Here is a 12,917-nt window from a genome sequence, read left to right on the forward strand (position 1 = left end):
GAGCTAAAGGAAAATGCAGTCTTAGATTATTAACTTATTTAAATCAGGTGTAACTTAATAGATGAAGAGCCCACATCTGGACCATTTTAAATTCTTTGAGTTGTCCCCTTTTCCTGCAATATCTACAAATTTTGCTATTTTTAGTTTTATTTTTGTTTGTTTGTTTGTTTTCTTCCTGTCAAGCGCTAACGGGAGATTTGAGCCAAGAAACTGGGAGTCTACTTTTCTTGCACTGATCGGCAGTTTTACTCTGTATTTCAGAAACAACACCACCCCCTCCAAAAAACAACAACACTACACTGATGTTGTTTTTTTGTTTGTTGAAATACTGCTAGTTTGCTTATTGCGGTTGCTCTGTCCTAGTTAGTTATTTTTGCCTTGACTGCCAGAGAGAAGCCCAAGACTCTAGGCAGTGGCTGAAAACACTGTCCTGGCTTCCTAGACTGGAAATCCAATGAAAAGCTGTGTGTTTGTCCTTCTCTGCGAGGTATGTGCTTCTGTGATTCTAATGATCAGATGGATGAACGTCTGCTTGGGTGGTTTTGAGCATTTGAGCATCTGCATTTTGAGCTGCAGATAATTGAACAGTCTAAAAGGAAGAGAGGTGATGTAGTCATCTTATCAGGTCTGAGAACGTAAATTCAAAATTACTAGGTTTGCAGTTCACTAATTGAGTCCATCCTTGTAAACGGTCCCTATTAAATGTCTTGAGAGTTTTCTCCAGTTCGGCATTTTTTTAGAAACACAGGGACCGTAGATGCTTGCACTGGTGGCAGAGCATTTTAAATGTGATAGAGGGGAAATAAAAAGTTTCTTGCATCTGAAAGAATACTCTGATTAGGTTCTGCTCAGAGATGCCCTCAGGAGAAGTTGATGGTGCTGCCAGAAAATCATCCATTGTATGAGAAAAATAGAAAGAAAAGGAGGGGAAACACTAAGTGGATACTGTTTTGTAGCCTCGTCTTCAGCGTTTACCTAATGTTAGTTTCTCTGGAAGTTTGCTAGAATTCTGACAGTTTGGTTTCCCTCTGAATTAATGTACCATAATTGGCACCAAGATGATTTTTTTTTCCTTAAATATCTGAAGCCTATTTAGAAGTCAGTGGGATTTTGCAAAGTAAAGCGTTAGCAGTAAAAGAAACTGATTCAGCTCCCGTGACAACCCTTATCCTGGGCCGCAGCAAAGGGCAATCAGCGTGCTGCTTTCTCCCAGTGGGAAAACTCTGGCCTGGAGAAAACAAGCAGTTGTGTGCTCACGCCGCATTGCTGGCAGAGCTGGGGTCAGCACGTGGTTGTGCTGTGGTGTCTCTGCAGGACGAGCCTTGTAAACAAGCTCCAGCAGAACAGCGCAGGCAGCACGGCTATTTTGTTACTGCCACTCAGCATCCTGATAAAGTCGGCTTGATGCGCTCAAAGCACTGCACGTGTTTTTTTTTCGCCCCTTCTTCTGAAGCAAGCATTGTAACCTGAATGCTGACAGGTAGTGAGAGTGGCTGGGAAAGTGTTCAGGCATCACGAGAGAGTGAAAACACAACCCCTGTTCTGGAAGATAGATGGGACAGCCACGGCAGCAAGCCTGAGGATTGTTCTTCAACTGTAGTCTTGTCTACTACTCACAGGATGGCTCCTTGTTTTGAATGCAAATTAAGTTTTCTTACTTCTGCACCTGGTATTTCTATACAGTTACATTTAAGCGGGCTGTTAGCTACATACAGGTTTGCCTTTAATGTTGCTTTTTTTTTTCTTTAAATGAGTAACCCAGAGCAATTTGTTGTCGCTTACGGAAAAAGATGCACTTTCATTTTATATTTATTCTATCATCTGCTGTTTGGCTTCCATCCAAACAGAGCAGCAGCGCAAAACTCAGCATGTATCTAGCATTCATAATGCCTCATCTGCAGTCATTACTCAAACATCAGATTTCTTTTTGGCTTCCAGGGCTACAATAAATGTACAGAAGTCAACATATTTGACAAAAAAAATAGTTTAGACAACTCTACAATGTATTGTTTCTTGATATAATGACATTTAAATGGAATCTCCATCCTCAGAGGTTTTCAAGAGTCAGCCAAAGTCACAGCTGACGTGATTGAGTGTTTATTACAGTCCTGTTCGGAACACGGGGTTGGGCTAGAAACCTCCAGAGGTCCCTTCCAACCAGCATCCTCTGTAACTGCAAGAAAATGCTAAAATAAAGTCAGCAGATGGAACTGTTAAAGACCTTGTGGAAGATTGAAGTCAAGCACTTAAAAACAAGCAGAGAGATGAACTGGGTAAGCGTTTTTAGTGATTTTTAAGTGTTCAGTTTACTACAGAGAAATTGATTATCCCAGTTCCAACATGGGGTTGCTAACACATCTAGTTTTCGGGGTGTAGAATTGAGGCACTGGCACTTCCTGAAGAAATACAAAGTACTCAAAAGTACTCAAAACCCCCTTGGTTAAGGGGGGAGCTTTTTCTCTAGGCTTACACGAACCCAGCTCTCTCTTCATCTCATTCATCACAGACTAGCTTCCTAACTCTCTTGGTGGGTCTTGACTAGTTGGCTTCTCCAGTATGTTGACAATTCTTCTAATGGGGATCTATTGGGCTGCATTGTAATGGGCTGTACTGCAGGTACAGCCTCACAAGCTATCAGCAGAGGGAAAAAATCACTACCCTCAACCCCCTGGCTACTTCATGACTCCGAATTTTCATGACATTTATGCTGCTGCATTTATTCCAGAATTTTCTTGGTGGTTTTCCATGCCTTATAACTTCATTTTCATATTCTGATTTTTCAAATTGCTTTTCTCTTGATGACAGAAAAAAAATCCTTGTAGATGTGTGAAATGTTCCAATTTAGTAAACAAGAAGAAAATATAACTAGCTTTGTGCAAAGTTCTCTGAAATATGGAAAAAAAAAAAAAAAAGATTTTTTCAGTAATCATAGGTTAAGAGCTTTTTATGTGGTGGCATATTCATGATGATAAATAATGTCAGTTATTTAGAAGGACAATTTTTAAAATTATCATATTAATTGCAGGGATCATTTTTAATGCAAAGTTACATAGCTTTTTTTCCCAATTTAAAATATGTACCTCTTAATGCAGAAAAACTTGTGGGAATGCCTCATGATCTCTCAGTGGATCAGTAAAATTTCCTAGAAATATAGGCTGTGGAGGCAGAAAACATGTTCCTCAGCTTCTGCCTGCAGTGCAGAATGGAGCTAAAGGTCATGACTGCACCATTTTAAAAAAAGGAACAGGCAGAAGCTCCCAGCTTCGTCCACTTCCCACACACATATGTCCTACGAGCAAGGGGTGTTTGAGAGCCTTGAGTCTTACTGTCTGGGTCGATGTATAATGGATCTGCTGTTGGGGACAGTCTCAAGCACTAACGAAACAGCGATGCACACTGCTTCTCATCCCCTTGCCTGAGGTCCGCCCTGGATTTGTGTGTGTGTGTGTGTCTGCCTTAGCTTGACGTCCAAGTCAGGGTATTAAATGCTGGTGTTTCATCAGAGGAGTAAAACCCAGTCAACTTCTTCATCCGCCTAGAAAACAATTAACAAAAAGGATAATTATGATAGCAGGATGGGTGGAAGATGATGTGTTTCCTTAGGCTTGGTCCGCTGCTGAGAGGCCTCTAGATAGCCAGGGTAGCAGAGGACGTGTACTACTTGGTGCAAGGCCTTTACCACACGATCAGGTCTCGCTGTTTGCAATGTTAACTGCTGTGTTGGTGAAAATGCTCTCCAAACTGCAGAGAAAGAGGGAATCATACTTCTTCAGAGCTTTTACCTTCTCCCACAGATAATGGGTGGAGCTGGGTGTTACAGGCCTGTAGTCAGATATGTATCTTTTCTGAGGAAAGCTCCCTCCATTTTCTGTATCATCTCTTCTTAGTGCTTATAGGGTATTAAGCACGAATCCACAGGAACAATGAGCTGACACCTTCTTTAATGACAATTTACAAGTAAGTGAAAGACACCCCTCGCTTTCCAAATGGGTTGAATGTTGCTACTTCTCTTGTGCCACAGACATCTTCACATCACCTCAAGTTTCGCAGTCACAGTCGATCTGTTTCCTGATTTTACATCTGTCATTTGCGTAGGCACAGACCTTATTGAGTTTATAGTAAACTTATTTTATTATGTATTTCTACATCCTACAATTTCCTAGCTTTCAGTCTGAGGTTGCTTTGGTTTGTTGTTGTTTTTGTGTTGTTTTTTTTTAAGTGTAGAGGTATAAGTGCACTCAGCTGTGAGTTGAAGAGGCCATTATAAACACATTAAAAACATGTTCTTTTTACAACTTAGTAATAAATTTTCTTGGTGTGTGTGTGAAATTGCTTCAGAATCAGCGTAGGTTATTTGGATTTATTTTTTTTGTTGTTATAGTAAAAGTAATTTAGAGATTGTGGAAGGTGCCAGAATGACAGCCTTGAAGTTAAGCTGATTGTTCCATTATTTCCTGGCTCTTCTCTTTCAGTCTCAAAAACATCTGCTCTTTTCTAATCTCCTGTGAGCTCGGTTTCTCAGACCGTTAAGAGCTCTGAGGCAGTGGGAGCTACTTCTCTAGGTATCCTTAGGTGATACTTATCAGGCTTGTCTAATCTGAAGACTTTGAATTTATGTCATTAGGTCTAACTTCTTATATTATTCTTTATCCTGCTCTTTCCCTGGCCCTTGACACCTTTTCATCAATGTTACGTGCATGAGCAATCTTTCTACAGGGCTAGTTCACCATTTTAGATACATTAATTACTGATACTCTTTAGAGAGGACTGATTCAAAAGAAGCCATAGTCCAGCTTGAAATCATCTGCTGAAACCTTTCCCTTGAATATATTTATCAGTGTTTTCTTTAGGCATTCAACAAGGTAAGAACAAACTGTGCATGAAATTATTTCCTGTTATCCTGTAATTCTCTTGCTAATTTGAATCTCATTTTGCACATATTTCTTCTTTATGTGCATGCATTCTTTTACATTCACGTCAGTAAACAGAAAAAGTTTCCACAGTCTTTATGATTCCTTTTCCTGCTTAGAAGTCCACTGGTGGAGAGAACTACCAAAATGGTTAGGAAGCTGGAGCCCATGCCCTGTGAGGAGAGGCTAGGAGAAATGTGTTTGTTCAACCTGAAGAAGAAATGGTAAGTAAGATCTAGTTGTTGTCTTCCAGTAAATAACTGTTACAGGAAAGAAAAAGCCACTTCTCAGTGCAAAGTGACAGGACCCACTGCAAAGGACACAAGATGCAGCAAGGGAGACTCCAGCTGGACAGAGGGAAATTAATCTTCCCCACAGGAGGATTTGAGCACAGAGGCAGGTGGCCCAGGGAGGTGGTGGATCTTCTTCGTAGGGATATTCAAAATTTGTATGGATGAAGTCCTGGGCAAGCTGCTGTAGCCTGGCAGCTAGCTCTACTTTGAGCACGGGCTTGCACCAGCTAACCTGCAAGAGGTGATTCAAACCTTGGTCTCTTTCTGGTTCTACAATTGCTCCTGGGGTGGATGTCTTTAGTAATGCACAGAACCACAAATATATGGGTCTCTTCTGCTCAGTACTACCTTTAAATACCCTCTGGCAATTCAGAATTATAAATTTTGCATTTTGAGATTAGGGAAATGTGAACTTGAGACAATCCTGAGGGCAGCGGTTTAACAACAGAGTCATCAGGTCCCCTACTGACTATGTACAATAGTTTGGTATTGCTAATCCTTTTCATTTACTGCCATCCAAGTTAATTCAGTGGAATCCGCAAAACTGCAGAAGGAATAGTTTTATTGTTTATTTTATAAATCACAGTATAAAAGATGACTGAGTTGAAGGTAGGTGTAATTGTTAGTGTTAGATTGCTGTGCCTCTTCGCAAGAGTGAGCCTGTTCCCTGTCTTTCTGTATCGCCTTGCCATACTGTTATTACAATAGCACTACAAAAGGCACAGGGCTGAGGAATTGTGTCCTGCGTTTCACAGTGCTGCATTCCTAGCTGAAGGGGCTGCAGTACATAAACAATATGAGGTATCTACAGATCTGAATTGTTCCTGGTTTTATTAAGTCATATGCTCAGCCGTAAATGTTATGTTGTCTCTAGAGGCAGAATATGAGCTGCATGTAATGACTATGAGTCTCAGATAGTAAGAGTAGATCTGAGCAATTGTAGGACATTTTCATTTCCTGCAAAAACCTGAAATCGGGGCAGAATTATCTGGTTACTAGACCATACAGGAAAGCCCATCTCTCTTTGACTTTGGCCAAGAGATGGTCATCCACCCAGCCACACACCACATCAGTGCTGGGCCTGAGCTTTGACCAGAGGGGATTTAAGACACTGAGGACTGATGTGTGGTAAAATCAGAAGATGCAGTTTCTCAGTTATTTCATTTTGGAAAGGAAGTCTAGGCACTAAGGGAATGCCAGGCCACGAGGCACTAATCCGGGCTGGACTACAGTATGATTCAAGGAGGCTGGGAAATCTCCCTCTAGGAACAGAGTACTGTTGGAAGGTGTTGGTAGCAAGCATGCTTTCTTTGTTCTATGTGGCTTGTGAGACCATCTCAAAAACAAATTGTGGAGAAAAATAACACGTGTGCTGCTGAGTCTCCGGTAGGTCCCACGTGATGTCACCCAGCACTGCGGAGATGTTTCTGATGCCCTGGAGCATCTTGCAGGCAGTCAGACACAATATTAAGGCAACTGAACTTTACTTTCCTGTGGGTGGGACTTCAGCAGCTGGATAATATCAGGAGCAAATTAGCTAATCTGGGTTTTCTTTCTAAAAAATGTTGTGTTGTTTTGTTTTGAGCAAAACGTTTACAAGCAGTACAGCTATGCCTTGTACTAAAAAAAAAAAATGCTACAGAAAAGTCTAGAAAAGCATGTCAAATAACAAAAAGTGTTATCACCATTGACACAGAATTTATCTGTTTCTTATGAATTTGAATCCACATCCGATGTTCAGGAAAACTCAGAAAATAACCCACTCAAAACCCTCAGTTATTAACTAGCTCTTTAATACTTCCCGTGACAAATTGCAACAGGTCATGGAAGTGACATGCTTTATTAAGAATTGATGTTACATAAAAGCTTTGCACCATTAAAAAATCTGAAATCTCCGATCATGCAATTACAGAGACTGTGCTGTTCTTTCTGAGAAGAAATAATAGGGATAATGTAAGATTAATGGTGGGAAATAATTTGGGGGGCTTTCTGAGAAATTTGAGCACAGGATAGAACATTAAGATTTTGTATTATGGTGTGTCTTGGTACAGCATGGTGATAACAGAGTAACTCCACTGACCTCTGTGTACCATACTAAAAGGAGAGCAGAACTCAGTATAATCCTTCCCCGAAGTTCATAGAAAAGCGTGGCAAGTCAGATTTGGTCTGAGAAGGTAAATGTCATGAACCAGGGTATCTGCCAATATTCTTTTTGTCAACTGTCTATGAAAAACTGACTTAATTTTCTGTCTCTCTAGGCTGATTTCCAGGCTATATTCTGAGGTAAACTAAGCTATATTTCAAATCAACTCTGTCCACCAAACAGAGAACACAGAAACATGGAAGTAACAGAACAAGTTGGCTTGTCAGGCACTGCTGGAGGTCATGGAGTGCAGCCCCTGCACCAAGGAGGGCCAGCTTTGAGGCTCAAGCAGATTGCTGAAGGCGCAGGTCGGTATTGGGAATGCCTCTGGATGGAGACTCCACCACCTCTCTGGCAACTGCTTGCCCACTCCTGTGGGGAAGATGTTCAGCTAAACAAAAGTCAGCTCGCCATTTATACAGCTGCACTGAAATACTGCATTTTCCTGAACTACACTATGCTTGTTTAAGATAAGGAAAAAGAAAAAAAAAAAGGTACATGAGAGAACAGGGAGATCTCAGTTTGAAATGAGTGATTGCCAACAAATTACCATTGATTTACAGAGAGAATGTGCAGAGACGTATGTGAATGATACCTTTCTGTTAGGCTAACTGCTAAAATACCCAGTGGAAGGGCCTTACTGTGCAAAAATGAATAGCAGATGCTGATCATAGAGCTGGTAAGGACACTTACATTTATGACTGGTAGCACCAAGCAAAGCTGTCGACTATAGTTTCTATGCAAGGGCTGCAGACAGGATTTTAATAAATGCATCGTGATTACTGGAAAGCCATTATATTTGCCTCCAGAGCTTGAAAGTCAAAAGATAGAAAGATTGGCTCTAGCTCTAGAGCTGCTCAATTCCTTATGTGTGGAAGACGAATGCCAGCAGCGACAAATTGACCTTACATACAGAACATGTAAGAGATGGCCCAGAAACAACCTGTCAAAAGAAACCAAAGCATACGCAGCCCGTGACGACAGCGCTGCAAGTTCTTGTTACATAAACGTTCTTCAGAGGAGGTGACCTTGTTCAACAAACTTCAAACACACTGGCTCCCAGCACCACTTAAGGACGTAGGATGGGCCCAGGAGCTTGGAGAAGCAGGGTTTGGGACTGACTGGAGCACACGAAATGCTTTCTCAGAACCACTGCGTACATCAAATGAAAACTGCTGCCTTCAGCAGGTACCCCTGCAGGGCTTTCTTAGCCTAGAGGTCTGACCATGAATATCCTCGTAAATGCCAGCCGCTCATTCTCATGTGGATGCGTCCATTCAAAAACTGCTTGCTGCTTCCTAGAGAGGAAATGAAGTAGCTGTGAGCATGAAATAGCTGTGAGCGTACACGCAGGGTGGGAGGAACCTGGAAAGCTGGGGAAGCTTTCGGAGGGGAACAGAAATCCCGCAACATGAAGGAATAATAAGCAAATGCAGAAATGGCAGCTGGCTTTGGATGAGCGGAGTGTTAGAGGGTTTTGAAGATCAAATACGCAATGCTAAAAGGAAAAGAGGCACCTGAGGCACCATGTGCCTGCATAATGCTAAAACAATGGCTTTCAAGGAGTGCACAATACATTTAAGCACTGATGCACTTACTGGTTATATTCCAGCTCCTGAGGGAAATGTGTCCACAGAAGAGCTGATCCCTTGAGCGCTTAAAGGAGCAATTAAGGGTATTGCTAGCAAGCTACATGATTTCTTAATGGCAACTTTGTCTGCAGACAATGTTGAAGACAAGCCTGTTCTGGGCTTGTGAGTAATGAGGGTGTCTTACAAGGACAGGAAGCAGCAGAGCAATGTGATGAACAAAACAGCAGGTACAAAAACTAAAACGACACACAAAAGAGTAGCCTCTTCCATAAAGGTCCCATTGGTGAGTGTTCAAAAGCCTGTAAGCTGCAAATTAAACCATGATGTAGTATATAACATGTCATAAGTGTATCCAAAAAATAGCATAAATGCATACTATGTAATGTATTTTATGAGTATACAAGCATTTCATGCTATTGATTAACTATGTGTTAAATGACTGATTCATTTGTGCTTTAATACTTTAGAATTTTACTTTGATATATTAGTATTTTTTAATAAATTGTATCTATTTTATATTCGTATTGTGATATAGCTCATAACATATTACATATACATATGTTAAGTATTCATAGGTTATATAATATACTACACTCATTTACTGTATTTATATTACATATATTGTATAACTTAAACCATTTATCTATACACATTTATATACATTGCATTCTGCATGTATTACACAATGTATAAAGTAATACATATTACCTATAAAAATAGATATTTTAGTTTCTTACTGAAATGTAGTTATGTGCCAGGGGTTAAAGGTAATCAAGATGTGTTTTTGTTTTGTTTTCAGATTAAAAAAAAAAAATCTTTCTGAGTGATCCAGAGATTCAGGAGCCAGCAAGGTTTGTGCATGTAACTGACAGAGTTTTAATTGGTCATTTGACATGAAAAAAAAAAAAAAGGGGATAAAAGAGAATATAACGTAGTTAATCACTCAAAAACCTTTGAGGAAATCCTTTCTTAGCAGCTATAAAAATGCGGAATCTTGTTATAGCTACATATCTGACCATGAGACAGGAAATAGACAAGGACTGAGAAATCAATTTTCAGGATAGTAAAATATGAGAAATGTCATAATATTTAAAAACATTAAGCTTCAACAGTTGACCTGTATAACATTAAATACTTGGAAATTTGGGAAGGAAAGTTTGTGAACAGTGAATTTTGAAGCAAAATCTGCAGAGGTATTTGTTTTAGTTAAAACTTGAGAATATTACAAGGAAGTCTAATGAAGAAGGATGTAATGAAAGGCAAGGAAATGGATGATACTGCCTTGAATGGCCCTTCATATTCAATACAAAGGAAAGAGCACTGGAGGGAAACTAGAAAACTCTTCAAACACCTCAGAATGTTAAGTGGATAACAGTGTTTTGGTAATGGAGTATGGTCACTGCTGTACTGCCATACACAGATCATGGTAGACCTCTTTTTGGTGGATAATTCAAGTCGAATGAAATACCAAGGCATCGATACACAACTTGGCAAACTGTAACAATTATTTTCTCTTTTACAACAATTTTTACTCACTTCTCCCAAGTGCAGGCTCCTCTTCAAGTGCTCGGTGATGGACGACGAGAGCCAGCAGCCACAGTCTGCACTGATCGGACAGGAAGAAAAGGCTGATCTCCTGCAGGGTGACCAAGCTGGAAGAGGCTTTCCAGAGAGGTGGGGGAATGTCCACCTTGTGAGATATTTGTGACTCACCTGGACAATGCTCTGAGCAACCTGATCTAATCTCAAAGCTGGCCTTTCTTGGACTAAGGGGTTGAAGGAGATAAACTTGCTCCAGCCTGAATCTTTCTGACCCCCAGGACAAGTCTTACGCCCTCCTCTAAGCCATTAGGATACAGACTCAGATGACTGCCTCATCCAGCCGCACAATTCATTTGTACTGATCTCAACATTTCTGTTATATCAAAATACGAAACAGATGCCTGTTTCACATCTTGCCTAGCATAAAATAAAGCAGTTGTTTTTATTGCACATCATGAACGCAGGGTGGAATTTGCGAGTAATATTGAAAGATTATGAGATACGGTATGTGAATGCTGTCAGGCATTTTTTCGGAAAAGCATTGTATCTTCCAGTCTGTACAGCATGTTCAGAGTCTGAATATCCTCGCAATAAAGTTACCGACTAGCTAAAGATGCCTCACACGTAGCATAGCATGAACGCTAAGATTCCTTTGGGATCAGCTTTAAGCAGTATAAAATTTCCATTGGGATCAGGTGCAGTAAGCACAACAAAATCAGAGCTCACTGCAAAATGTGTTATCTCACCCTTTCCAGTCGTCCCTGCCTTCTGAGGGTGTGCACAGCTCCGAGGCACTGCAAGAGCTTTCTGCCAGCCCTCACGGAGCACCAGCTGTGCTCGGAGCAATTCGGGGAAGCCGCTGTATCCTACCAACAATACACGGGTCCTGTGGCAATCCGTAGTTAACTCCTGCTGTTTTCCACTTTCTGAAGTATCTGGATCCCTCAACACTAAGTAAAAGGTTATTTTTATTTAAGTAAAAAACATGCTTTTTCTTGGTGCTGATAAAATGGATTTGTTTATTTTTTAATTACTTTTGACCTTGAAAATGGAAGACAAGGTGAAGCCTTCTCTGGAGTAATTTCTCTGTTCCTATTCAAAGCATTATGTTGCTTAGGAAGGACGAGACAGAGGTAGGAAGGGAGGGTGGGGTTTCTCCTACAAGCTGAGATGAGTCACTTTGTTGGATTTTTGCCTTACTGATAGAAAGTGGAAAACAATGAGAGTACAGAAGGAGGGACGTGAAAGTGCTTGTCTGTCTCAGCTAAATGCATTTCCTTGCCACCTACTCTCCTGATTTTACTCCCTTTGGCTAGATCAGTCTAGAACACACCTTTGCTGGCTGCCCAGTGTTAACTTTGCTTTCCTTTTTTCTCCCCTTGCCCTGTCCTCTCCTCCTCCCTCCACTTCCACTCACTGCACCACCTCACCACAAGGAATCGGGTAGGTTAATCCATTAGGCAGCAGCAGAGGATTGATTTGGGAAGAATAAATCAATCTTTTCAACATGTAGCCCTTAGGCAAAGAGGTTCTCTGGTCAGAGAGCAGTGAAATAAAAAAACAGTTTCCAATTGCTGAGGTCAAGAAGGTAAGACCTTGTATTTTCTCACAAGTGGCTGCATTCCTCACTTGTAAGAAAGAGATATTGAGATACTTCGGTATTTTTCTTCCAGATTGAAAGAATTTAATTTAATTGAAATAATGCCTACAAGGGATTACATTTTGACTAGCTGCTCGAGTCAACCTCTTATGTTACTGGTGTTGACTCAGCTTTGCCAGTGTTGTCATCCATTGAGCAATGGATTTCTTGGTTTGGCTGAGTCTGTCAGGGAACCAGGGAGCTAGAAGCAATGTGGCAGCAGGCTGCTTAAAAATGACTGTTCTCCTTTAGCAGAAACCTAGCCTCTAAGAAGTTAAGGACACTCTTCAGGAGCCTTTCTTCAACTGGAAGCAGGGAGATGCTACCTTGCTACTAGTTTTTTATTGCATAGAGAAAAATCTGGCCAATCATTAAAAATGAAAAACTATTTTGGTGCCTTGTGCTGTTCAGTTGAAGCTGACTGAACATGCTAGCTGTTTAACTTCACAAGTTAATGAGTGTACTTACAGCTTCATCCTTTGTTCTACAGCACCATTATTAGAGGATGAAGGGATGCAAGTGTTGGTAAATAAAATGCTGTTTCAATTACTCTATTACATGAGCGCTATTGTTACTTGCCACATGACAAAATCTCAGATGACTTGAAAAATTGTCCTGAAGAGGTAATTTATTTCCTGAAATTAATTTCAATGACAGAGAGGGCACAACCATGGTATAAGTCAGGGCTGTCTACTCTTTGCTTCATGCGTCAGCTCTCACGAAGAGATAGCTGTCGCTTTAAACCACGCAAAGGCAACAGCAATGTTTATTTGTGCTCATTAGATAAGCACACACTTC

At 40.7% G+C, this 12,917-nt stretch overlaps 1 long non-coding RNA gene across 1 annotated transcript; it reads left to right on the forward strand.

Moving 5' to 3' along the window:
• Positions 1 to 5,247: 5,247 nt before the first annotated feature.
• On the forward strand, positions 5,248 to 10,935 carry LOC137850737 (uncharacterized). The gene is made up of 4 exons (XR_011092777.1): positions 5,248 to 6,589; positions 7,255 to 7,377; positions 7,462 to 7,654; positions 10,485 to 10,935. It is a non-coding gene; the product is annotated as an uncharacterized lncRNA (long non-coding RNA).
• The last annotated feature ends 1,982 nt before the right edge of the window (positions 10,936 to 12,917 follow it).

Source organism: Anas acuta, chromosome 2 (assembly GCF_963932015.1).
Source record: "Anas acuta chromosome 2, bAnaAcu1.1, whole genome shotgun sequence".
In the NCBI taxonomy this organism is placed as follows: domain Eukaryota; kingdom Metazoa; phylum Chordata; class Aves; order Anseriformes; family Anatidae; genus Anas; species Anas acuta.